The sequence below is a fragment of the Eurosta solidaginis genome, chromosome 3 (genome assembly GCF_040869045.1).
Source record: "Eurosta solidaginis isolate ZX-2024a chromosome 3, ASM4086904v1, whole genome shotgun sequence".
Classification (NCBI taxonomy): Eukaryota; Metazoa; Arthropoda; class Insecta; order Diptera; family Tephritidae; genus Eurosta; species Eurosta solidaginis.
In genome coordinates this window covers 197,731,643-197,758,031 of record NC_090321.1, presented here as the reverse complement: position 1 = coordinate 197,758,031, position 26,389 = coordinate 197,731,643, and the positions used below count along the sequence as shown (strand labels likewise).

General features: G+C 37.8%; 1 protein-coding gene across 11 annotated transcripts in view; it reads right to left on the bottom strand.

The window, feature by feature from the left end:
* The window catches only part of LOC137244858 (G protein alpha q subunit), a 99,017-nt gene that overhangs the window by 71,525 nt on the left and 1,103 nt on the right, over positions 1-26,389 (bottom strand). For 5 of the 11 annotated variants that reach the window (XM_067774503.1, XM_067774514.1, XM_067774512.1 and 2 more), the window contains one exon: positions 16,884-17,537. The gene's annotated coding sequence lies outside the window, so the exon portion shown is untranslated. Of the gene's footprint in view, positions 1-16,883; positions 17,538-26,389 lie in introns of those variants that run through there. The other 6 variants (XM_067774505.1, XM_067774504.1, XM_067774506.1 and 3 more) reach the window with 3 other exon arrangements.

The following is a 26,389-nucleotide window of genomic DNA, read 5'->3' as shown; positions in this document are numbered from 1 at the left end:
TTTAGATGCTGTGCTATGCGAGATTATTGCCTTAATTGGTGCTTGACTGTCAATATAAAAGTTAACACGGTTGCAGCTTAAGCTATTCTCTTCCAGGGTTTCTACTGCTTTGGTTACGGCTAATATTTCCGCTTGGAAAACGCTACAGTAATCCGGCAGCCTGTAGGATCTGCTTATTTTCGGATCAGCGCAGTATACCGCAGACCCTACTCCTTCCACTACTTTGGAACCATCGGTGTACACATGTATCGCCTCGTCCGCCATTTGCGCACCCTTGCGCCAACCGTCCACCTCTATTGTGGCCTTAAGATCTCCCTCGAAGCGCAAATAGGGAATCATGTAGTCTGTTCGTCTTGTGATTGATGACGCTATACTACTATGGCCATATGGTCGGCGCTCAAGCTGCCCCGAAGCACCGAGCCTGGTTGCGGTCGTTAACGCTTTGTTCTTTGCTACCAGGTCTACAGGTGGGATGTGCAAAATGGCATACAGTGCAGCCGTCGGGGTTGTTCTCAGGGCTCCCGTAATGCTAAGCATCGATAGTCTGCATACCCCCTCTAATTTTTTGAGGTATGTTGTTTTTTGTGTGGCTTTCCACCAAACAAGAACTCCATAGTATAGAATAGGGCTTACAATCGCTGTAAAAACCCAATGAAAAAGAGAGGGCGATAGGTCCCACTTACACCCCAGCGTTCTTTTACATGCGTAGAGTGCCGTTGAGGCCTTTTGACCCTCTCCTCCACGTTGAGCTTCCATGACAGCTTACTGTCTAGGATGATTCCTAAATATTTTGTGCAAGGTTTCTCCTGTAAGGTCACCCCTCCTATCTGACCTGGTCCAATTTGGGACCTTGTACCTCTTTGTAAACAAGACCATATCCGTCTTCTCCGCATTGACTTTCAACCCGACATGAGATGCCCAGGTATGAATATCGCGAAGCGCCCGATCCATCAAAGAACTAATCGTTGGAAGGCACTTTCCACTTATGACAATTGCAACGTCATCTGCGTAAGCCGTAAGTTTTACGGGTCCCTCATCGAATTGCCTGAGCAGTTGGTTGATGACCAGCGTCCACAGCAGAGGTGATAGCACCCCTCCCTGCGGCGTGCCCCTGTCCACTGATTTCGTGGCCTCGTACAATCCCCATTGTAATGTAATCTTTCTGCAATGTAACATGCAGCCGATCCATCTGATTAAGGCAGGATGTACTTTAATGTAATTAAGACCATCCATAATCGCCCATTTTGCAACATTATTGAAAGCCCCGGCAATGTCCAAGAAGACTCCTAGAGCATACTCCTTATATTCCAGGGATTTCTCTATGCTTATTACCACCCTATGCACTGCGGTGTCTACCGACTTGCCTTTGGTGTACGCATGCTGTGTTGTGGAGAGCAGCTTTTCATCAACGTTGGACTTTATGTACACATCTATCAGCCTCTCAAAGGTTTTGAGCAGAAATGATGTTAAGCTAATTGGTCTATAGTCTTTGGAATACATGTGACCGATCTTCCCCGCCTTTGGTAGAAAAGCTACACGAGCAGTTCTCCAAGAGTGCGGTACATGATTCAGTCGTATCGAATATTATTTTAAGCCATTCCACGACCGCCCTACTTGAGACTTGTAGCATTGCCGGGAATATACCATCTGGGCCCGGCGATTTAAACTTAGAAAACGTCTTCACTGCCCACTCGATCTTGGTATCGGTCACCAAGCCCGGCACTACTAGCTCCGTGATAGGAGTGTGAGTGATGTCTGCTGGCTCCTCTAAACCGTCTCCCGATGGGAAATGTGTATCGACAAGCACCTCAAGGGATTCCTCACTATTACGTGACCATTCCCCGTTCTCTTTCTTTATTAGTCCCTGGACTATGTTTCCCTTTGCTAGGACTTTTTTCAACCGTGCTGTTTCGCTGGATCACTCTATGTCCGTACAGAAACTTTTCCATGAGTTTCTCTTCGCCCTGGTAATTTCACGCTTGTAGATCCTCAGTAGATCCCTGTACTCGTCCCGACACGATTCGCTTTCCGCGGTCTTTGCGAGCTTAAACATTTCTTTAACCTGTCTTCTTAGAAGACTCAGCTCATTGCTCCACCATGGCGGCTTTGCTTTTCCTCTGAATCTTCTTAGAGGACAAGCTTTGTTATACGCAGTCATAAGCGTCCTTGTTAGGAATTCATTCGACTCCTCCAGTTCCTCTACATTAGCAACCTCTTTGGGTTGTCCCAGTTTTGTTTCTACATGTTTCTGGAATTTAGTCCAGTTCGTTGACCTAGGGTTTCTAAAGGTTCCTCCCTTCTCTACCTTCTTTAGGGGGATGCTGAAGCTGATATACGCATGTTCGGAGAAGGATGGTCTATCAAGAACGATCCAATCATACCTTGATATATCACGCTCGGAGCTCAATGTAATATCCAGAACATTGCTGGATGTTGGACCAATGTATGTAGGGACATTTCCCCTATTGGCTATCTGCAAATTGGTTTGCAGGATGTAACAAAACAGAGATTCGCCTCTCTCGTTCGAATCTGCTCTTCCCCACGCATTGTGGTGCGCATTTGCATCTGCGCCTATGACCAACCGCCCTTTGCGCCCTTCCTCCTGTACTAGCCTTTTGCACTCCATCGGTGGGACCTCCGCAGCATGGGCCATGTAGCAGGACGCCAGGATAAATGCCTGCTTATTCTTTTGCTAAACGGCCACCGCTACGAGATCCTCAGTGGTGTAATTAGGCAGCATATATGAATGCAGCTGTTTCCTTACCATTACTACAGCTCGCACCCGTCCTTCCGTTTGCGCGTAGTAAACGCCAAACCCGCGCGCGCTATAAGTCCAGAAACATTTCCTCCCGATGAGAGCCACCGCTCCTGGATCAGCGCCACGTCAAACGAACCCTCCTCAAGGGTTAGGAGGAGTTCGCTCGACGCCACTTTACTGTGTTGGAGGTTTATCTGTAGGACTCGCAGCACCATTGGGCTGTTTGTCCCCCTCCAGCACCTTCGCCTTGACGTCGTCGTCCTCCCCTTGCCCTTTTGGTTTAGAATATTCGAGGCCCCCTTCAGCCTCTTGTGACTGTTGTGCAGGGTGTTCCTCTGTGCGAGTCACAGCACCATTTAGCGGTTGGTCCTCTTCTAGCACGTTCGTGGTGACGTCGGGGACCTCCACCTGTCTTTTTTCCCGTTAGGCTTCTGAGGTCCTTTTCGACTTCGCCCACCTCTAGCGTGTTAGGGTTTTTATCCTCGGGACTTCTTTTCCTGAGTCGCATGTAAATTTTGCCAGTGCCAAAGGACATTTTACCAAGCTGCGTGTACAAAATATCCTCCGCCTGCTTGCTTATTTGGAAGATGTAGAACTGACCATCCTCGGTAGGCCGAGATACAGTAAGTACCTTCCAATCCTGTGTCGGTATGTTCGGATTCTGATTCTGCAGAAGTCGCAGTGTATCCTCCGACTTCATCACGCATGGTATCCATACCTTAACTTTTGGTACCGTGGGGATTTGCGCTTTATCCACCACCACAAACCGCGCGTTCGTGCCTTGCCTTTGGAGGTTTGGAACCACTTCCTCCAGCCACTGCAAGCTCGCGATGTTGTCGCACGCTATCATCTTCACACCGTTATACCATCCCCCCGAATCAAAGGTTGGAAGGGGCTTACTTGGTTGTTCCCGCATCATCTTAAGCATTAAGCTAATAAGCTCCCTTTCCACAGATCTCCAACTTTCAGTAGTCATTTGTCCGAAAGGAATGCTACGATCAACCAGCGCCACAGTCAGTGACTGCTTTGCAACATCACTCATCTTCTCGGGAAAAGCAGGAGTCTTAGTGTTATCTCCCTTTGGCACCTCCGAGAAAGCCGGTCTTAGCGTTAACTCCCTTTAGCGCCTCCGAGAAAGCCGGAGTCTTAGCGTTATCTCCCTTTGGCTTATCTCCTACTTCCTTAATTGGAACTTCCCTCTGACTCGCAGCTTTCGAGGTAGTTGATACCTCGCTATTGGAGCCCATCTGTCTTACAGCTTTGGGCCTACTTGTCTTGTCTATGCGACTGCCCTGCCTCGCGGCTCTAGGACTGAGTCCTTTCTGCCTCTTGAAAGCAGGCTTGTCGTCTTCCGCCGAACGTTGCCTCTTCATTCTGCCATTCGACGCTTCTTCCTCCTCGTACCGGTTGCAGAACCGAGGGTTTCTCGCAGCAAACCTTTTGAACTTGAAGCGCCGGCAATGTCTAAGAAGACCCCTAGAGCATATTCCTTATATTCCAGGGCTTTCTCTATGCGTATTACCACCCTATGCAATGCGGTGTCTACCGACTTGCCTTTGGTGTACGCATGCTGTGTTGCGCTGGCAACCTGAAAGGGCTGCCACACACAAACCCCTTGAATACGGTATTTTAGTCGCCTGTTACGACAGGCATACCTACCGCGGGTATATTCTAACCCCCTAACCCGCTTCATAGTTGGGCGCTATGGAGTTCGGCTAAGCCCTCACACCAACGACAAGGTGCCTACCTTAGTGAGGGAAGTAAGAGCGCAAGCTATTACAGAATTCAGAACGAAGTTGAGCTAGAGTGGCGCTAGTTTCCCTGGGAAGGGTGCTTTCCTCAACCGCGAGTTTAGGGTATTTGTCTTTACGAACGGGGTTTACCGTGCAAATGTTGGCATAGTAATTTGACAACTTATTGTGGATGTCTCAGAGGGCTTTTTTGTGCTAATTATACCTTTCATGAAAATGAAATGGTATATTAATTTCGTCACGAAACCGAAAATTGTAAGTCCTTAAAGGAAAATAGATAGACCCACCATTAAGTATACCGAAATAATCAGGTTGAAGAGCTGAGTTGATTTAGCCATGTCCGTCTGTCCGTCTGTCTGTTTGTATGCAAACTAGTCCCTCAATTTTTGAGATATCTTGATAAAATTTGGTGAGCGGGTGTATTTGGGTGTCCGATTAGACATTTTTCGGAACCGACCGGATCGGACCACTATAGCATATATCCTCCATACAACCGATTTTTCAGAAAAAGAGGATTTTTGTAATATCTTACCCAATTTAACAGATTGAAGCTTCAAACTTCACCATATACTTTCGTATATTGCACATATTGTTGCCTGAAAAAATTGATGAGATCGGTTGTATATATAGTATATATCTCATACAACCGATTGTTCAGATAAGAAACTTCGCAATTTCTACCACATTTTAACAGCTATAAGCTTCAAATTTCACCGACTGCTTACGTATATAGCATATATTGTTGTCTGAAAAAATCATAGAGATCGGTTGTATATATAGTATATATCTCATACAACCGATTGTTCAGATAAGAAACTTTTCGCAATTTCTACCCCATTTTAACAGCTAGAAGCTTCAAATTTCACCAAATGCTTACGTATATAGCATATATTGTTGTCTGAAAAAATCATAGAGATCGGTGGTATATATAGTATATATCTCATACAACCGATTGTTCAGATAAGAAACTTTGCGCAATTTCTGCCCCGTTTTAACAGCTAGAAGCTTCAAATTTCACAAAATGCTTACGGATATAGCATATATTGTTGTCTGAAAAAATTATAGAGATCGGTGGTATATATATTATACACTTCATACAAACTGCCATTTTTGCCCCTTTTTTACGGCTAGAAGCTTCAAAATTCATCAAATTTCATCAAATAGTTACGTTTACGTCATATATTTTTGAAATACGTGATTCGTAGTCGTAGTTTTCACATGCACACCACAAAAAACGTGAAGCTTTGCATCCTCACACAGATTACCTACCTATTTTTTATTTTATATTTATCTTAAAAATCGTTTAGATATGTTCAAATTTCACTAAATGCTTACGTGTATAGCATATATTGTTGTCTGAGAAAATCATAGATACCGGTGGTATATATAGTATATATCCCATACAACCGATTGTTCAGATAAAAAACTTTGCGCAATTTCTTCCCCGTTTTAACAGCTAGAAGCTTCAACTTTCACCAAATGCTTACGTGTATAGATTATATTGTTGTCTGAAAAAATCATTGAGATCGATGGTATATATAGTATATATCTCATACAACCGATTGTTCAGTTAAGAAACTTTGCGCAATTTCTGCCCCTTTTTAACAGCTAGACGCTTCAAATTTCACCATATGCTTACATATATAGCATATATTGTTGTCTGAAAAAATTATAGAGATCGGTGGTATATATATTATATACTTCATATAAACTGTCATTTTTGCCCCTTTTTTACGGCTAGAAGCTTCAAAATTTATCAAATTTCATCAAATAGTTACGTTTACGTCATATATTTTTGAAATACGTGATTCGTAGTCATAATTTTTACATGCAGACCACAAAAAACGTGAAGCTTTGCATCCTCACACAGATTACCTACCTATTTTTTATTTTATATTTATCTTAAAAATCGTTTAGATATGTTCAAATTTCACTAAATGCTTACGTGTATAGCATATATTGTTGTCTGAGAAAATCATAGATACCGGTGGTATATATAGTATATATCCCATACAACCGATTGTTTAGATAAGAAAATTTGCGCAATTTCTTTCCCATTTTAACAGCTAGAAGCTTCAAATTTCACCAAATGCTTACGTGTATAGCATATATTGTTGTCTGAAAAAATCATTGAGATCGATGGTATATATAGTATATATCTCATACAACCGATTGTTCAGTTAAGAAACTTTGCGCAATTTCTGCCCCTTTTTAACAGCTAGACGCTTCAAATTTCACCATATGCTTACGTATATAGCATATATTGTTGTCTGAAAAAATCATAGAGATCGGTGGTATATATATTATATACCCCATATAAACTCTAATTTTTGCCCCCTTTTTACGGCTAGAAGCTTCAAAATTCATCAAATAGTTACGTTTACGTCATATATTGTTGAAATACGTGATTCGTAGTCATAGTTTTTACACGCAGACCACAAAAAATCAGAAACTTTGCATCCTCACACAAAGTACCTACCTGTTTTTTATTTTATATTTATCTTAAAAATCGTTAAGGTATGCAGATCTGTTCACTATATATTTCTTATCTTATACATCCGATTATTCGGAGATTACGAAAGGGATAAGATTATTGTTCAGCCCCATTCATGAAAGGTCCCGTTCTTGCTTGTTTATTTTATATTTATCTTAAAAATTGTTTAGATATGTTCAAATTTCACTAAATGCTTACGTGTATAGCATATATTGTTGTCTGAGAAAATCATAGATACCGGTGGTATATATAGTATATATCCCATACAACCGATTGTTCAGATAAGAAACTTTGCACAATTTCTTCCCCGTTTTAACAGCTAGAAGCTTCAACTTTCACCAAATGCTTACGTGTATAGATTATATTGTTGTCTGAAAAAATCATTGAGATCGATGGTATATATAGTATATATCTCATACAACCGATTGTTCAGTTAAGAAACTTTGCGCAATTTCTGCCCCTTTTTAACAGCTAGACGCTTCAAATTTCACCATATGCTTACATATATAGCATATATTGTTGTCTGAAAAAATCATAGAGATGGGTGGTATATATATTATATACTTCATATAAACTGTCATTTTTGCCCCTTTTTTACGGCTAGAAGCTTCAAAATTCATCAAATTTCATCAAATAGTTACGTTTACGTCATATATTTTTGAAATACGTGATTCGTAGTCATCGTTTTTACATGCAGACCACAAAAAACGTGAAGCTTTGCATCCTCACACAGATTACCTACCTATTTTTTATTTTATATTTATCTTAAAAATCGTTTAGATATGTTCAAATTTCACTAAATGCTTACGTGTATAGCATATATTGTTGTCTGAGAAAATCATAGATACCGGTGGTATATATAGTATATATCCCATACAACCGATTGTTTAGATAAGAAAATTTGCGCAATTTCTTCCCCATTTTAACAGCTAGAAGCTTCAAATTTCACCAAATGCTTACGTGTATAGCATATATTGTTGTCTGAAAAAATCATTGAGATCGATGGTATATATAGTATATATCTCATACAACCGATTGTTCAGTTAAGAAACTTTGCGCAATTTCTTCCCCTTTTTAACAGCTAGACGCTTCAAATTTCACCATATGCTTACGTATATAGCATATATTGTTGTCTGAAAAAATCATAGAGATCGGTGGTATATATATTATATACCCCATATAAACTCTAATTTTTCTCCCCTTTTTACGGCTAGAAGCTTCAAAATTCATCAAATTTCATCAAATGGTTACGTTTACGTCATATATTGTTGAAATACGTGATTCGTAGTCATAGTTTTTACACGCAGACCACAAAAAACCAGAAACTTTGCATCCTCACACAAAGTACCTACCTGTTTTTTATTTTATATTTATCTTAAAAATCGTTAAGGTATGCAGATCTGTTCACTATATATTTCTTATCTTATACATCCGATTATTCGGAGATTACGAACGGGATAAGATTATTGTTCAGCCCCATTCATGAAAGGTATGAAGTCTTCGGCACAGCCGAAGACAGTCCCATTCTTACTTGTTTTTTTCATGCGCCTGACTTCTTGAATTTCTTCATAAGATATCCCGTGGAATTTTTCAGCGCGGTGTTTCTTTTAGTGTGTTTGTTTAAGGCTCAGCGACCATATCGGAGAAGCGCAGCATACAATTGGCTGGTCAATTGTGTTACAGGTGGCTATAACCGTTTCTTTGTCTTTGCCCCAAATGCACGTGCGTAAAGCTGGCAGACCCAAGTGCTCAAAAATAAGTTTAAGTTGTTTTGAGAATAAGGTGCATTTTAGGTGCTATTTAGGGCCACAAAAGATAATTTAGGTGCTCATTTAGTTTTCGTGATATTCGCAAAAAAGTGTGGGTCTGCTAGGTTAACGTCAAGCTAGCAGACCCACAACTTAAATTTCATTTTATTTTAAATAAAAAATATATCAAAATTAGGAGCTATTTAGGTGCTTTTTAGGGCCACAAAATATAATTTAGGTTTTCATTTCGTTTTCGAGATATTTGCAAAAAAGTGTGGGTCTGCTAGGTTAACGTCAAGCTAGCAGACCCACAACTTAAATTTCATTTTATTTTAAATAAAAAATATATCAAAATTAGAAGCTATTTAGGTGCTTTTTAGGGCCACAAAGTATAATTTGGGTTTTCATTTCGTTTTCGAGATATTCCCAAAAAAGTGTGGGTCTGCTAGGTTAACGTCAAGCTAGCAGACCCACAGCTTAAATTTCATTTTATTTTAAATAAAAAATATATCAAAATTAGAAGCTATTTAGGTGCTTTTTAGGGCCACAAAATATAATTTAAGTTTTCATTTCGTTTTCGAGATATTTGCAAAAAAGTGTGGGTCTGCTAGGTTAACGTCAAGCTAGCAGACCCACAACTTAAATTTCATTTTATTTTAAATAAAAAATATATCAAAATTAGGAGCTATTTAGGTGCTTTTTAGGGCCACAAAGTATAATTTAGGTTTTCATTTCGTTTTCGAAATATTCGCAAAAAAGTGTGGGTCTGCTAGGTTAACGTCAAGCTAGCAGACCCACAACTTAAATTTCATTTTATTTTAAATACAAAATATATCAAAATTAGGAGCTATTTAGGTGCTTTTTAGGGCCACAAAATATAATTTAGGTTTTCATTTCGTTTTCGAGATATTTGCAAAAAAGTGTGGGTCTGCTAGGTTAACGTCAAGCTAGCAGACCCACAACTTAAATTTCATTTTATTTTAAATAAAAAATATATCAAAATTAGGAGCTTGACGTTAACCTAGCAGACCCACACTTTTTTGCGAAAATCTCGAAAACGAAATGAAAACCTAAATTATCTTTTGTGGCCCTAAAAAGCACCTAAATAGCTCCTAATTTTGATATATTTTGTATTTAAAATAAAATGAAATTTAAGTTGTGGGTCTGCTAGCTTGACGTTAACCTAGCAGACCCACACTTTTTGGCGAATATCTCGAAAACTAAATGAAAACCTAAATTATCTTTTGTGGCCCTGAAAAGCACCTAAATAGCTCTTAATTTTGATATATTTTTTATTTAAAATAAAATGAAATTTAAGTTGTGGGTCTGCTAGCTTGACGTTAACCTAGCAGACCCACACTTTTTTGCGAATATCTCGAAAACCAAATGAGCCCCTAATTATCTTTTGTGGCCCTAAATGGCGCCTAAAATGCACTTAATTCTCAAACAACTTAAACTTATTTTTGAGCACTTGGGTCTGCCAGCTTTACGCACGTCCCAAATGCCGACAGCGAGGGACTTGGAAGATTTGTAACGGCTCTGAACTTTAGGTACAATCGCGGCTGCATGCTCGCCAAAATGTAGGTCCTGATCCAACGTCCCACCCAGTTCTTTTGGGTGTACTTTGCCATCGATGGATGTCCAATATTAACGACAACTATGACGTCTACTTGGTAAATAAGATCGCCAAAAATTTCGTCGGAGATATACAACTACAGTAAGGTCCGATTTTTCAGTGGGAGTTTTAACTCCAGTCGAAGTTCGCTCGCACCGAAAAAACAGGGTCTAGCTACATAGTTAACGTTGATATTAAATTTAGTGCGTTTGCCTGTACAAATTCAACCACTGTGTGCTGTGGAGTGCGTATGCTGATAAAAAACATTCACAGCGCGCACCTCGCGATCATTTCAGCTCCTTTTTATTATATATGTAATATTCTTTTCTCCTTCTTCTTTTTTATTTTTTTTTTTATTTTTTTTATGTAGGTACTTCGCTGATTTAATGTAGATAAAATTGAGATAAGTAAATGTGCATGTATGTATATATTTTAATGTATTTATAAACATCCCATCAGTTAGGATGGGGTCCAAAATTAAAAGAATTATATAAGGGATCGTGTATAAGGAAAAGCATGCTTATAATTTTCTTTTTATCAGGATGAGTAATCCATTTGTAAATTTCGTAATGCTTCATATTTATTTACATACAACATATATATATATAAAAAGAAGTGTACATTTTGATTGTCACTCCATAACTCGAGAACGGCTCGACAGATTGCCATGCAATTTTTAGGAAAGATACAGGAAGGAGAGATGATAGTTAGTTGATTTTGAAATCCCAAATCGGTTTAGCCATATATGTACATATATATAAAAATCAAATTCTGTGTGTGTGTGTATTCGCTATGGAAACGTATTTCCCACACATCAATCATCACCAAATTTTGGTTATGGGTTCCTTCGATCAACGGGAAGGTTTCAGGCTAAAAATAATTTCGATATAAAAAAGGGGCGTGGCACCTCCCATACAAATGGAATCTTGGATACTGCATACCTTTGAAGGTATACATGCCAGAACATTGAAATTCAATGAGGAGTTATATGAGGTCAATCCCTAACACCACCAAGAAAATGTGGAATTTGGAGAAAGGGGGCGTGGCACCTCCCATACAAATGGAATCTTTAGTAATGCATAACTTTGAAGGTATACATGCCAGAACATTGAAATTCAGTAAGGAGTTATATGAGGTCAATCCCTAACACCACCAAGAAAAGGCGGAATTGGGAAAAAGGGGGCGTGGAACCTCCCATTCAAATGGAATCTTTGGTACTGCATAACTTTGAGGGTATACATGCCAGAACATTGAAATTCAGTAAGGAGTTATTTGAGGTCAATCCTTAACACCACCAAGAAAATATGGAACTGGGAAAAAGGGGCGTGGCACCTCCCATACAAATGGAATATATTATACTGCATATATCTGGATGTCGTAATGGTAGGATAATTAAAATTGGTAAGGAGCTATGTGACGTTAAGTCCTAAAACCTCCAGTAAAATGTGGAATGGGGAAAAACTATGGCTGCCGTACAAACTTAAGTTATTATAACACCTAAAGTTTGACTGCATTGTTGAGTTTAGCTGTTATGCCTTTTGGACGTTTAGTAATCTGCCGCTGTTAAAAAAAATTGTTTAGCTTCAGTCTATCTACATCTTCTATAAAAATCAAATTCTGTGTGTGTGTTCCCTATGAAAACGTGTTTGCTATACTTCGATCATCACCAAATTTTGGCTCCAGGTTCCTTCGATCAAGACGAAAGTTTTTCATATTTCAGAATTAAGAATTTTAAATTTAAATGTCTTTGTTTTTTGACTATGCGAAAGAACTCTCTTGGCTCCCAAAAATGATCATGTTAACAACATCAATGATCGCTTTCAAAATCAATTTCCTGGTGAAGTGACGAAATATAAATCGATCGACACAGTTACAGATGAAGATAAAATTGTGAATTATCCAAATGAATTTCTATACTCCTTAGAACCAAAAGGAATGCCTGCGCATATATCAACTTTGAAAATTGGCTCACCAGTCATGCTTCTTCGGAATGTAATCAAAGCAACAATCATCAGCAGTAAAAGCAATACAATAATATAAAATAAGATACCATACGATACAAGAATAAAATGTTTTAACAGAAAATTTTACCAAATATGCGTACAAAATTCAATTCAATTTACAGAACAATAAATTAAATTATCAACAAACAAAACAGAAAAAATAACGCATCATCCATTCGATCTCGGGCGTTACAACGTGCGCCTAGTAAAGCTAGTGCTTCATATTTATTTACATACAACATCTCAAAGGAACATTCCACAGGTCAGTTGTCACTGCAGTTAGATCCAGAAATTTCTATGTTATAGATTAGTGGCATATTTTAGTTGATGTGATAAACAAATTTGAAAAGCGTCAGCAGAATGATTACACCTTTGTATTGTATTATTTTTTATAAAAAGGATTATATGTTCGAATTTCGCCTCAAGGCTTTGCACACAGACTATATTAACTTTGATTGGATAACGGTTGGTTGTACAGGTATAAAGGAATCGAGATAGATATAGACTTCCATATATCAAAATCATCAGTCCGTCCGTCCGTCTGTCCGTTAACACGATAACTTGAGTAAATATTGAGATTTCTTCACCAAATTTGGTACTCGAGCTCATCTGGATCCAGAATAGATTGGTATTGAAAATGAGCGAAATCGGATGATAACCACGCCCCACTTTTTATATATATAACAATTTGGAAAACACAAAAAATCTGATTATTTAGTAAATAACACACCTAGAATGTTGAAATTTGACGAGTGGACTGATATCGAGACTCTTGATAAAAATTTGAAACATTTTTTTAAAATGGGCGTGGCACCCCCACTTGTGATAAAATCAATTTTCCAAATATTATTAATCATAAATCAAAAATCGTTAAACCTATCGTAAGAAAATTCGGCAGAGAGCTTGCCTTTACTATAAGGAATGCTTTGAAAAAAAATTAACGAAATCGGTTAAGGACCACGCCCACTTTTATATAAAAGATTTTTAAAAGCGTCGTGGACGAATAACATAAGCTATATCTTTGCAAAAAACAGCTTTATATCAATGGTATTTCATTTCCCAAGTGGATTTATAACAATAAATAGGAAAAACTTCAAATTTTAAAAATGGGCCTAGCACCGCCCATCCTATGACTATGCAATTTTCTGTTTCGGGAGCCATAACTCGAAGAAGAATTAACATATCGTAACAAAATTGTGTACACATATTTTCCTTATAGCAGAAAATATTTCCAGTAAAAATGGACGGGATCGGTTAAAGACCGCGGCAGCTTAATATAAAACAAGTTTAAAAGGGTCCTAGACTAGAATAATAAGCTAGAACTTAGCAAAAAATAGTTTTGAATCAATGATATTTCACTTATCAAGTTTTATTGTAAGAGGAAATGGGGAGACAATTTTTTTTAAACGGGCGGTGCCACGTGTTATGTAGAAAACTAATTTACCTGAAATGAAATGTACAATTGAAGCTCACGCTGAGTATATAAAGTTCGGTTACACCCGAACTTAGACACCTTTACTTGTTGTAATTATCAGGGGTTAGGTTGAACTGGCCGGTCCATGAGGATCTCACATAGACTGAATAAGTCCGTATTGTTACCAGAAGTTTGTTTTAACGACCAAACTGAAAACCCTATCAAAAACCAGGACCTATGTTATAAAATTATCAGGGGTGTTATGGAATACTATGATTGTTGTCGGAGCGGATTTGAAACCAATATATATTTCTGCAATGAGTTGAATTAATTTCTGTTTGGTAGGTTAGGTTAGGTTTAGACATTCGGAGACTTTTTTGTCCATTGAGAGGGCCCTCATGGAGTGCCGGCTGGCGGCCCATTCGTCCAACCAGATTACTTCTTTGTGGTCCTCAACGAACCACTTGCTTTCTCTGATGATCTTAAGTAGGAGACAACCCAGCGGTGATCGTACGAAGCTGTCCGCCTCGCTTATGTCAGAACCTTTCCTGGCCATGTCATCTGCAAATTATTTCCCTTCAATATCGTTGCCGCGGGTATATTCTGACCCCCTAACCCGCTGAGGGGTTCGTCCCCTTATCATGACATCTAATATCGTCGCGTGACCCTATTCGGTTAGTTTTCATATGTTGTTGTTTTTGTTCTAGCACTGATTCGCACCATGCAATAGCTGCGACTACGCACAAATTGTCATCAATATCCTCTAACGGGAGTTCGAGGAAACTTACAGTTTCAACAGGTGTTGACCACAGAGAAGGGGTGTTAGAGAAGTTGGTTTCACATTGCAGTTGGAAAGATGGTAGCTGTCATGTGAGGACACATTACCAGCAGGACATACATTATGTATGACAGGGTTGATTCTGGATAGATAAGAGTTTAACTTATTACAGTATCTAGAGCGAGGTAGAGTGACGCGCTTCTCCTTGGGGGGTTGCTTTCCTTTACTGCAGAAACGGTTGAGCACCTTCTGTGTTGTTGTTGTTGTAGCAGTGCTTCGCCCCATCCAATAGGTGCGACCGATCACAAATTGTCCCCCCCCTCCCAGCTGGTTAGGGGTCAGAATATACCCGCGGTAGGTATGCCCGTCGTAAGAGGCGACTCAAAAACCAGATTCATGGGGCTGTGTAGCGCAACCCTTCAGGTTACCAGCGCAATATATAGCTTCTCCAAACCAATTGTCCACCGCACCTATCCGCGGCGAAACCTGATTCACTAACAGACGGGGCTCTGGCGACCCCAAGCTCCTCATGGAACTTGGGGTGGGGAGGGAGGGATGGGCTGAAGGTTTAATGTGGCCACATAAATCGTTCACGAGATGGGCGGGCTAGCACCTTAATGGTGCTGTGTTACCGGAGAGTACCGGATCTGTATCCGGCAAAGGACCATCACATCGATAACACTCCCCAAAGCCTTCGGGGAGCAACCTTATCGCTACAACAACAACATCACAAATTTTCATCAATATCCTCTAACGGGAGTCCAAGGAAACTTGCAGTTTCAACAGGGGTGGACCATAATGAGAGGGGTGTTAGAGGCGTTGGTTCCACATTACAATTAAAGAGAAGGTTGGTGTCATGTGGGGACACATTGCAAGTGGGGCATACATTTTGTATGTCGGGGTTCATTCTGGATAGGTAAGAGTTTAACCTGTTACTGTATCCAGATCGAAGTTGAGCTAGAGTGACTCGCGTTTCCCTGGGGAGTATGCGTTGCTCTTCCGCTAGTTTTGGTTACTGTTCTTTGAGTACTGGATTCACCGAAAAATTCCTTGCATAAAGCTCCGACGCATGTTTGTGGAGTTCGCTGAGGACCTGCTTGTGTTTTTTGGCTTCATACGGCTGAGTTCTCTGGTGCCGTATTTCCTCATAATGCTTACGGAGATGACTTCTTAAGCGCCTGGGCCGTGTTGGCTCATCAATCAGATGTCTGTTGGGATGCCCAGGTTTCTGGGTATTCAACAGGAACTGTTTCGTTAGCATCTCATTTCTCTCTTCTCCTGGTGAGAATACTCCTCACCTCATTATGTAGGTGGTGTTCTGGGGACACAAGAAGACAGCCGTGGCGGTTCTGAGAGCAGTATTTTGTCAGGCCTGGAGCTTCTTCCAGTGAGTAGTTTTTAGGCTTGGCGACCATATGGGGACGCGTAGCGTTCTGTGTTCGTGTACTTCGCTCGAAAGGTCAAGGCTGTAACTACTAGGGGTGGCAGACTTGCCAGCAACCTCGAGGTAGAAATTAGGCTTGGACGTAGAAAATTTCTAGCATTTCCTAAAAGAGCGGAGTAATTATATAACATATCCTCTCTTCGTTATCCTTTTGGTCGTCAAACAAATTTTGGTAACACCATACATAGTCACATTCAGTTTATGTTAGGTCTTTATTCGCGGGCCAGTTCAACATAACTCGACTACCGAATTTGGTGGAACAGGAAAGGGATAACCTTCACAGATGTGCTAGGCACTGATGAAAAAAAGCTTGATTTCCCTTGGTGCACGCGAATGACGTTATTTGTTGCAGAAAAGGAATCACTGGCGTGATTTGGTAGGACACACCAAAAACGACAGTTTTAAAAGCGTCCAATGAGAGTAGGACCCATGGCAGAAAAAAATTCAGATTGTTTGTAAAACCACTACCGAGGGGCGACTTTCCAAGTGGTGAGCGACAGACCACATCGGCAGCGGCGGCTATTTGGAATAAATTTGCAACATATTCCAAATACCTTTTCCGAAATCGTAATGACGTTTTCTGAAATAGCTTTGCTCTTCTCTAAATTAGTTTTATATTTTGGAAAAGCGGTAGAGTAGCCAAGTGTTTAGTTATTATCAGCACATTTTTTTATTTCAATTGGGGCTTAAAATTGGAAAAATCTTAGTGTTCATGCCGAATTTTCGTGCAGAATAAAAACCTAACGTGGAAACCATGAAAGCGATTGGATTTCTATAGCGCTAACTAAAAATACTCAGAAAAGTTACTTCCCATGTGCTTTATTAAAATCATTTTCTATTTTTTATAAATGCGCATATTTTAAAGATGCTTCACTTACCAATTAAAATAATTTGGTGTTGAAAAATGTAGTCTTAGCGAAAAGTTGACGCTTTGTTATAGCTGATTTGCACAAGTCTAGTGTTATTTAGGCGTATGTTGAATTTTATATTTAGTGAGCCGGTTGCCTTGTTTTTGTTTTTTTTTTTTTTGTTTGCTTAATATTTATTATTTTTAAAGATTCCCTGAAGAACTATGTAATATGTATATATTGCTCTTTTGGCGATCTTATCATGCCGCATTTGCCGTTTTGTTAAAGGCTGTGTTTTAAATGCAATTTTGTAGTATTATTTTATGGTGATTATATGATGTACGATTATCATTTCCATTTGGGCTGTATAGTACTGCTTTATGTCACTCGTTCATTTCAATTCAAGCGCGTTGAGTACTGGTATTTGGGGGTTTTAAGGAACATGTTTCCGCTACGATCACTTTTGTAGTTTTTTTTATATTTGTTTGTGTTTAACTTGATCTTTTAAGTTGTGTCTATGCTAGTTGTATGCTTGCTGTATGTTATCCCTCTCTTGTTACCAAAATGTACTAAGTATTATTAATGTTTTTTGTTTAGTAATAATTCTGCTTTAAAAATATTTACTTCTCACTACATTGCCATACACGTTTTGGTTTTTGTAATTAAGAAAATTCTTTCGTTAGACTACAAAAATTGAGATATTTATTTAGTTGTTTTCAAAAATATTTGAATCATACCTACAGACGATTCAAATATATTTTGAAGAGGAATTTGTTCAATTTTTTAGCAATCACGCGGAAAAATTATTTGAGTTTGGTACTTATTGTAGTTCCAATATTGAAATAAAAAAGGAACTATTTTTATGAAATAAAAAATAAATATGAAATAATTAATATATTTTTAATTGAATCGTTAGTACAAAAATTGAATTTTCACAAGAATGAAAATTTTTGAAGTAACCAAATTCAAAATTGAAAACCAAAAATACATGAATACATTGTAAAAAAAATAACAAAATTACAAAGTAAAATATTGTAAAGTTAAAATTATAAACAAACCCTACAATACTCCCCCTTCAAGAAAAATCTTTTCTTATCTCTTTTTAAGTGTATTGTTAGTGTTGTTTGTATCTGTTGTTTCAATTATTGCTGGTTTTAATCTGTCAATTGGAATAGTTTTAATTTTGTAAGGTCCCTCATATGGTTGCTGTAATGAGCGTTTATCTATAACTCTAACAAATGCAAATTTACAAGTTTGAAGATCTTTTGGAACATAAATTCCTGTATCACAATTTCTATGATGACTTAAATTTGATTTAATATTCCGAAAATGTTCACGTAAACTACTTAAAATTTCAGTTGATGAATTATTCTCAGCTGATGGAACAACAATTTCCCCCGGTAAACGAACATTTTGACCAAAAACCATTTCCGCTGGTGTAGCTGAAATATCCTCTTTATAAATAGATCGCAACCCAAGTAGTATGACAGGTAACTCGTCATACCAATTGTTTGATCCATCTCTAGCCATTATAGTAACTTTTAGCTGCCTATGAAACCTTTCAACCATACCATTTCCTTGAGGGTGATAAGCCGAAGTAGTAATATGATGACTACCGAGTAATTTGGTTAACTCTAAAAACAATTTTGATGTGAATTGGCTACCTTGGTCGGTGGTTATTTTCAATGGAACTCCAAAACGAGATATATATTCTTTGAAAAATTTGTTCGCAATTGTTGACGCTGAAATATCTTTTAGAGCATATACCTCTGGCCAATGAGTAAATCTATCAATTATTGTTAAAATAAAACGATGTCCTTTCGAAATAGGTAACGGTCCAACTATATCTAGATGTATATGCTCAAATCTATTTTTAGGAATGGGAATTTTGACAACAGGAGACTTTGACGATAAACTTTGGATTTTTGGCAGTTAAGACACTCTTTTGACCAACTATTAATATCTTTAGTCATGTTAGGCCAAAAATATTTTTTAATTATGAGTCGCCGTGTAGCTCTTGTACCAGGATGTGCAATTCCATGCAGCATGTCAAATACCGTCTTCCGTAATTTACTCGGTACAAATGGTCTATGAGTTTCTCCAGAAACTTCACACCAAATATTGAAATTTAATATAGGTATATTAATTAACTTCAAATTTAAAAATTGTATTTTAGATATTAGTTCGTTTAAATCTCTGTCATTTTGTTGTTCGCTTTGTAAAATTTTGAAATTCAGCTCTATATTGTGTATTGCATTAACCTCGAAAGCTCTAGATAGCGTATCTGCTACAACATTGGATTCTCCTTTAATGTATTGTATGTCATCAGTAAATTGTGCTATAAACTCCAAATGTCTCGTTTGTCTGGGATTCCGTTCTGTTTTTGAATTTAAAGCTGTATTTAAAGGTTTGTGGTCCGTAAAAACTGTAAATTGTCGTCCTTCCAAAAGATATCGAAAATGTTTTATATTTAAATAAATTGCCAATAATTCCCTATCAAATGTGCTGTACTTAATTTCGTTTGGAGAAAGTTTTTTAGAAAAAAATGCAAGAGGTTCAATTTTGTTATTATATGTTTGTTGTATAACACCACCAATAGCCGTATTAGATGCATCTACTGTTAAAGATAATTTGGCATCTTTGTTAAAATGATTTAACAATATCGTAGATGCAAATTTATCCTAAATGCATTCAAAAGCTTCACTCGATAAATGGTCCCATATTAAAGTTTTGTCACGTTTCTTACTTGTTCTGTTAATTAGATCATAAATTTTGTTCGTAAATTCTGCTAATTTTGGAATATATCTATGGTAATAGTTTACCATGCCTATACATTTTTGGGCTTGCTTAACTGATTTCGGACGTTCGAAATTGCGAATAGCTGCTACCTTTTTGTCAGAAGGTCGAATACCTGCACCAGAAATATTATGTCCTAAAAAGTCTATATTTGATACGCCAAAAGTACATTTACTTGGTTTAATGTTTAAACCGTACTCTGAAAGGCGTTGAAAAAGTATACGCAAATGTTTTAAATATTGTTCTTCGTCTTTACTTGCAATAAGTAAGTCGTCGATATAAGAATATACAAAATCTAAGTCACTGACTATTTCGTTAATGAATCTTTGGAAAGTTTGTGCAGAATTTCTAAGTCCGAAGGGCATTCGCATGAATTCAAACATACCGAAAGGAGTTGTAATCGCAGTTTTATAAATGTCTTCTTCAGCCATAGGAATTTGGTGATGTGCTCTAACTAAGTCTAATTTCGAAAATATATTTTTATTACGAAGATTCATATTAAAATCTTGTATGTGTGGTAAAGGATAACGATCCGGCACAGTTACAATATTTAATCTCCTAAAATCACCGCAAGGACGCCAGTCATTCAACTCTTTTTTAGGTACTAAGTGAAGTGGAGATGCTACTGAAGAATTTGAAGGCCGACAAATGCCTGTTTTAACTAAAAAATCAAATTCCGTTTTAGCGACTTTGTATTTTATCGGATCTAAGCGCCTGGGTCTAGAAAATGGAAGACTACCTTCCGTTACAAGTCGATGTACCGTTGTATGTTTAACAGGTCTCATATAATCTGGTTCTGCAAAAAGTGACGGAAACTCTCTTAATAATTTCGTACATTTATTATCAACCGCAAATAACTTTGGTAAAGGAATGTCACAAAAAGAAGAAATGGTATTGACCGAAATATTTGTTAAGGGATCCACTAATCGCTTGTTTCATATCAATAAGGAGACCATATTTACAAAGAAAGTCTGCTCCAATTATTGGCTTAACTATATCCGCTATCAAAAATGTAAAGGGAAATTCACGTCTTAAACCTATATTTACGTTTAAAAGCCTTTTCCCATATGTGGAAATTGTTGAACCATTAGCTGCTGTAAGAATTATATCTGTACGTTTCATATGTGGAAATTTACACAATGCTAACACTGAAATTTCTGCTCCACTATAGATCAAAAAATGTAGTTTATTATCTTTATCAAAAATGTCATCAATGTAGTTTGTTGAATCTTTATTTTTATTATAAGAACACGGTTGTTCACAATTTCGAGCATTACTTCCAAACTTGTAGTGAAATCTACACAGCCAATTTTGATTATTACGCGAATTGGAACGACGTCTAAATGAATTTATAAAATAATTTCTGGAATTCGACCGTGATCTAGATTGATTTTATAAACTTGAGTTTTTATTTCAGATAATTCTAAAGAAAGTTTTTGAAAATTTTCAAACATCAAAGAAGTAGTTTTAACCAAATTTTCAACAACAGAATTTTGTGCTACTAAATTCGAAACCGCGTTAACCGAATATACTTCATTTTTATTTATGACTTCCCAAATATTATCAGCGAGTTTTGTCAATTCATTTATATTAGTTGAATTGGAACTAGCTAAAATCGCACTTAAATTTTTGGGAAGTTTTCTTATCCAAATCTTTTTAAGAATATTTTCACTGAAATTTGAACCGGCAAGTAAAATCAATGATCGATAAAATTCTGAGGGTTTACGATCCTCCATCTCAGAATCACTAAAAATTTTATCTAGTTTTGAACTTTCACTTAATGAATGCCTTTCTATTAAGATTTTCTAAAGTTCAGAAAACTTATTAACTTTGGGGGGATTTTGAATAAAATCTAAAACCGTTAAAATTACTTCCTGTGGAAGCGCGGTAATATGTTCATATTTTGTGTTCTCTTGCGTTATATTTTTAGTACTAAATTGTGTTTCTGCATGGATAAACCAAGCTTCTGGACAACTAGTCCAAAATTGTGGAAGTTGAATTGATGTTGCGGAAATTTCATTTGATCTTATATTTTCGTAAGGATTCGAAATATGATCAGAAAAATTCTCATTCGGTAAATCAATTAGTGAGTAATTTAAATTGCTTGTGAGTGTAGTTTGTATGTTGTGTGTATTGTTGTGTGGGGAGTGAAACATATTAACCGTTTTGAAAAAGAAAGTTAGAGAATAAAATAGCAAATTTGACAAGGGATGACAAAAAGTCGTTCGCTGTTAGAAAATCAATAAAACAAAATTAATCTAAATCAGTAAAACAGTTATACAATTTATATTAAATAAATACTATACTGAATTGAAGGAAGAGTTCACAATTTAAAATTTTTTAATTTTGCTACTACCTTATGGAATGTAAATAGTCCTAAATAAGTTACCAATTGAATTTAAATAAATTGGCTTAATTACTCGAGATTTAGTATCAATATGAAATTATTTTTGAGATGCAGGAAGATGAAATTGTTGCTAGTAGTATATCAGAAGTATCATTTACGTTGTTTATCTCTTACTTTATTAACAATAACGATAGCGAAAGTGACGGGTGTCATTGATGACATCAGAGGTTGTTAAGGTTGATATAATCAATGGTCGTTATTGCTATGAAACCAGCTCTATCTTAATTCTAGGCGCAGCAACATACACGGTATGTACGAAGACGCACACAGCTAATAGCGTTGAGAACAATAATCGTAGTGACTAATTGTGAATGAAATGTTTGTATATCACCATAAAATTTTTTGTAATATAAGCTCCTCAATGTATCTGCAACTGCATCTAAAATTTTGCTGTAATATTAGTTCTTCTATGTATCTGCAACTGCATCTAGAATTTTGCTGTAATATTAGTTCTTCTATGTATCTGCAACTGCATCTAGAATTTTGCTGTAATATTAGTTCTTCTATGTTAAACCGTTATAATGCCAAGAAATTATACACGATGACCGATATGGATACGATTATCCCACATTCAAAAAAAAAATTACTGCACTCGACAAAAGGCGGGATCGCCAATTGTAGTTCCAATATTGAAATAAAAAAGGAACTATTTTTATGTAATAATTAATATATTTTTAATTGAATTGTTAGTACAAAAATTGAATTTTCACAAGAATGAAAATTTTTGAAGTAACCAAATTCAAAATTGAAAACCAAAAATACATTTAAAAAAAATAACAAAATTACAAAGTAAAATATTGTAAAGTTAAAATTATAAACAAACCCTACACTTATTAAACTTAATGACTGGAGAATGGCAGGTATGTTTCATCGTACATTCACGGCTTGCATTACTTCAATATACCTGGAAGTCAATAACAAACAACACTAGACAAAAGTAGATGCCCTCTGAAACATCAGAAGTTACATTGATAGATTCAAACCGACAATTATTAAATATAGCCACTATCTTTCTTTCGTATAAAGAAACTCAGGTATGAGATAGTATATGAGGTTTGAACACTAGTAAGTTAGTTGTTGTTGTTATAGCGATAAGGTTCCTCCCCGAAGGCTTTGGGGAGTGTTATCGATGTGATGGTCCTTTGCCGGACACATATCCGGTACGCTCCGGTAACACAGCATCATTAAGGTGCCAGCCCAACTATATTGGGAACGACTTATATATATGGCCACATTAAACCTTCAGGCTATCCCTCCCTCCCCACCACCAAGTTCCATGAGCAGATTGGGGTCGCCAGAGCCTCGTCTGTTAGTGAAACGGGATTCGCCGCTCGAAGGTGAGGTTGACAATTGGGTTGGAGAAGCTATATATTGCGCTACACAACCCCTTGAATAACTCCGTTAGTAAGGTAAGTGATAGATTTTTTACAAAAAGTATTGGTACCGTTACTCATATAAAATACTCGGATCAAAGTATGGATGCTAGTACTCATACTCAGTAAAAGATATCGAATATACTAGATCAAAGTGAGTACTTCGGAATAGCAGGGGTCGCCTGCTAATACGCATCAAAAAATTATCCTGGGTTGTTGTTGTAGCAGTGCTTCGCCCCATCCCATAGGTGTGACCGATCACAAATTGTTGTTGTTGTTGTAGCAGTGCTTCGCCCTATCCAATAGGTGTGACCGATCACAAATTGTTGTTGTTGTTGTTGTAGGAATGTTTCGCCCCACCTAATAGCTGCGACCGATCACAAATTGTCATCAATATCCTCTAACGGGAGTCCAAGGAAACTTGCTGTTTCGACAGGGGTGGACCATAATGAAAGGGGTGTTAGAGGCGTTGGTTCCACATTACAATTAAAGAGATGGTTGGTGTCATGTGGGGACCCATTGCAAGCGGGGCATACATTTTGTATGTCGGGGTTGATTCTGGATATGTAAAAGTTTAACCTGTTACAGTATCCAGAATGAAGTTGAGCCAGAGTGAATTGCGTTTCCCTGGGAAGTATGCGTTCCTCTTCCGCAAGTTTTGGGTACTGTTCCCCGAGTTCTGGATTAACCGGGCAATTCCCGGCATAAAGGCCCGAGGCCTGTTTGTGGAGTTCACCAAGGACCTTCTTGTGTTTTTATGCTTCATACGGCTGAGTTCTCAGGTGCCGTATTTCCTCAAAATGCTTACGGAGTTGACTTCGTAGTCCCTAGCTGATGCTGGTTCATCAATGAAAAATTATTCATCAAATTACAAAACAAATGTATGAGATCAATAATAAAATGCCACAAATACACCCCAATAAGTCACATGCTTGAAACATTGAAATGGCTAAATATTGAGCAAAAACTGATGCTCAATACACTAATAATGATTTTTAAAATTAAACAGAACAGGGCGCCGATGTATTTAACAAGTTGCATTCAGTATGTTAGAGATACACACCAATATGTTGTGCGGAATGCGAATGACTTTCGACTAGGATTACAGCGGACAACTGCAGCCCAAAACACATTATTATACAAGGTCCTTAACATATTTAACTCGTTACCTGATTATATCAAACGAGAGAATAATATTATGAATTTTAAACGGCTATGTATAGATCTTATTCGAGGCTAAAATACTTTTTATTACTTAATATATATATATATCATAGACGTCTGTGAATTGAAAATGAATTTGTGATATTTAAAATTTATTGTGAAATCAAAAAATATGTAAACATATTAATAATAAATATCAATCTATCTATCTATCTATCAATCAGATATCTGTTGGGATGCCCAGGTTTCTGGGTATTCAACAGGAACTGTTTGGTTAGCATCTCATTTCTCTCCCTGATGGGGAGTATTCTCGCCTGTAGATGGTGTTCTGGGGACATAAGAAGACAGCCCGTGGCGGTTCTGAGCGCAGTATTTTGGCAGGCCTGTAGCTTCTTCCAGCGGGTACTTTTAAAACTTGGCGACCATATAGGGGACGCGTAACACGCAAACGGCTGGCCAATTGCTTTGTATGTGGTAATGAGCGTTTCTTTGTCTTTTCTCCAAGTACTGCCAGCAAGGGATTGAGGATTTTATTACGGCTCTGGATTTTCGGAACAATTGCGGCTGCGCGCTCACCAAAATTTAGATCCTGATCAAACGTCACACCCAAGATTTTGGGGAGTAGGACAGTCGGTAGCGTAGTGCCATCGACGTGGATGTTTAAAATGGTCGACATTTGGGACGTCCATGTTGTAAATTGGGTCGCGGATTATTGTGCAGTCATCGGCGTAAGAAATTATAGTAACACCTTCTGGTGGCGAAGGTAGTTTTGATATGTAAAAATTAAACAAAAGTGGGGATAGGACACCACCCTGAGGCATCCCTTGTTTATCACAAATTGTCATTAATATCCTCTAACGGGAGTCCAAGGAAACTTGCTGTTTCAACAGGGGTGGACCATAATGATAGGGGTGTTAGAGGCGTAGGTTCCACATTACAATTAAAGAGATGATTGGTGTCATGTGGGGACACAGTGCAAACGGGGCATACATTTTGTATGTCGGGGTTGATTCTGGATAGGTAGGAGTTTAACATGTTACAGTATTAAGATCGAAGTTGAGCTAGAGTGACTCGTGTTTCCCCGGGGAGTGTGCGTTCCTCTTCCGCAACTTTTGGGTACTGTTCTTTGAGTACTGGATTCACCTGGCAATTCCCGGCATTGAGGTCCGACGCCTGTTTGTGTAGTTCACTGAGGACATGCTTGTGTTTTTTGGCTTCATACGGCTGAGTTCTCAGGAGCAAATCACAAATTGTAATCCTGGGTAATAGTCTAGAACAAGGTTCGACTGCTAACACGCGTCCAAAAATATCGTGAGAAGTATCAAAATACGCGTATTGACCTAGACAACACTCCGAAGGGGAAAATACCAATTATAACTCGTTCAAAAGATTTTAACGGAAATCTTAAAAAGAGCCCGGTTCCCTCTGAAATTGGGGGTGGGATCCATAGTATTTTTGCGCAGAACACCTTTATGTGTTGGCGGGTTTTTTTCAGTGCACAACAACATTACAACTACGTGAAAACGATCAACTTCGACTGCAAATATCTCTGGACAGATACAATTTTTCTTTTCCGCCTTCCGATTATTGTTGTCGAGGTCAACATACGTCTTTTGACGCCTCTCTCGATATTTTTGGAGGCTCCCTGTTGTAAATTATTATCCAAATTTCACGTGTAAGCTGCAGGGGCAGTCTGCTATTGTCAACCTGATAACATTTTCCAAAACTTCGTGGCTTTGCGAAAACATTCTAATTGCAACGATCTTTGTTTACCTTTTTTTCTACATCCGCAATGC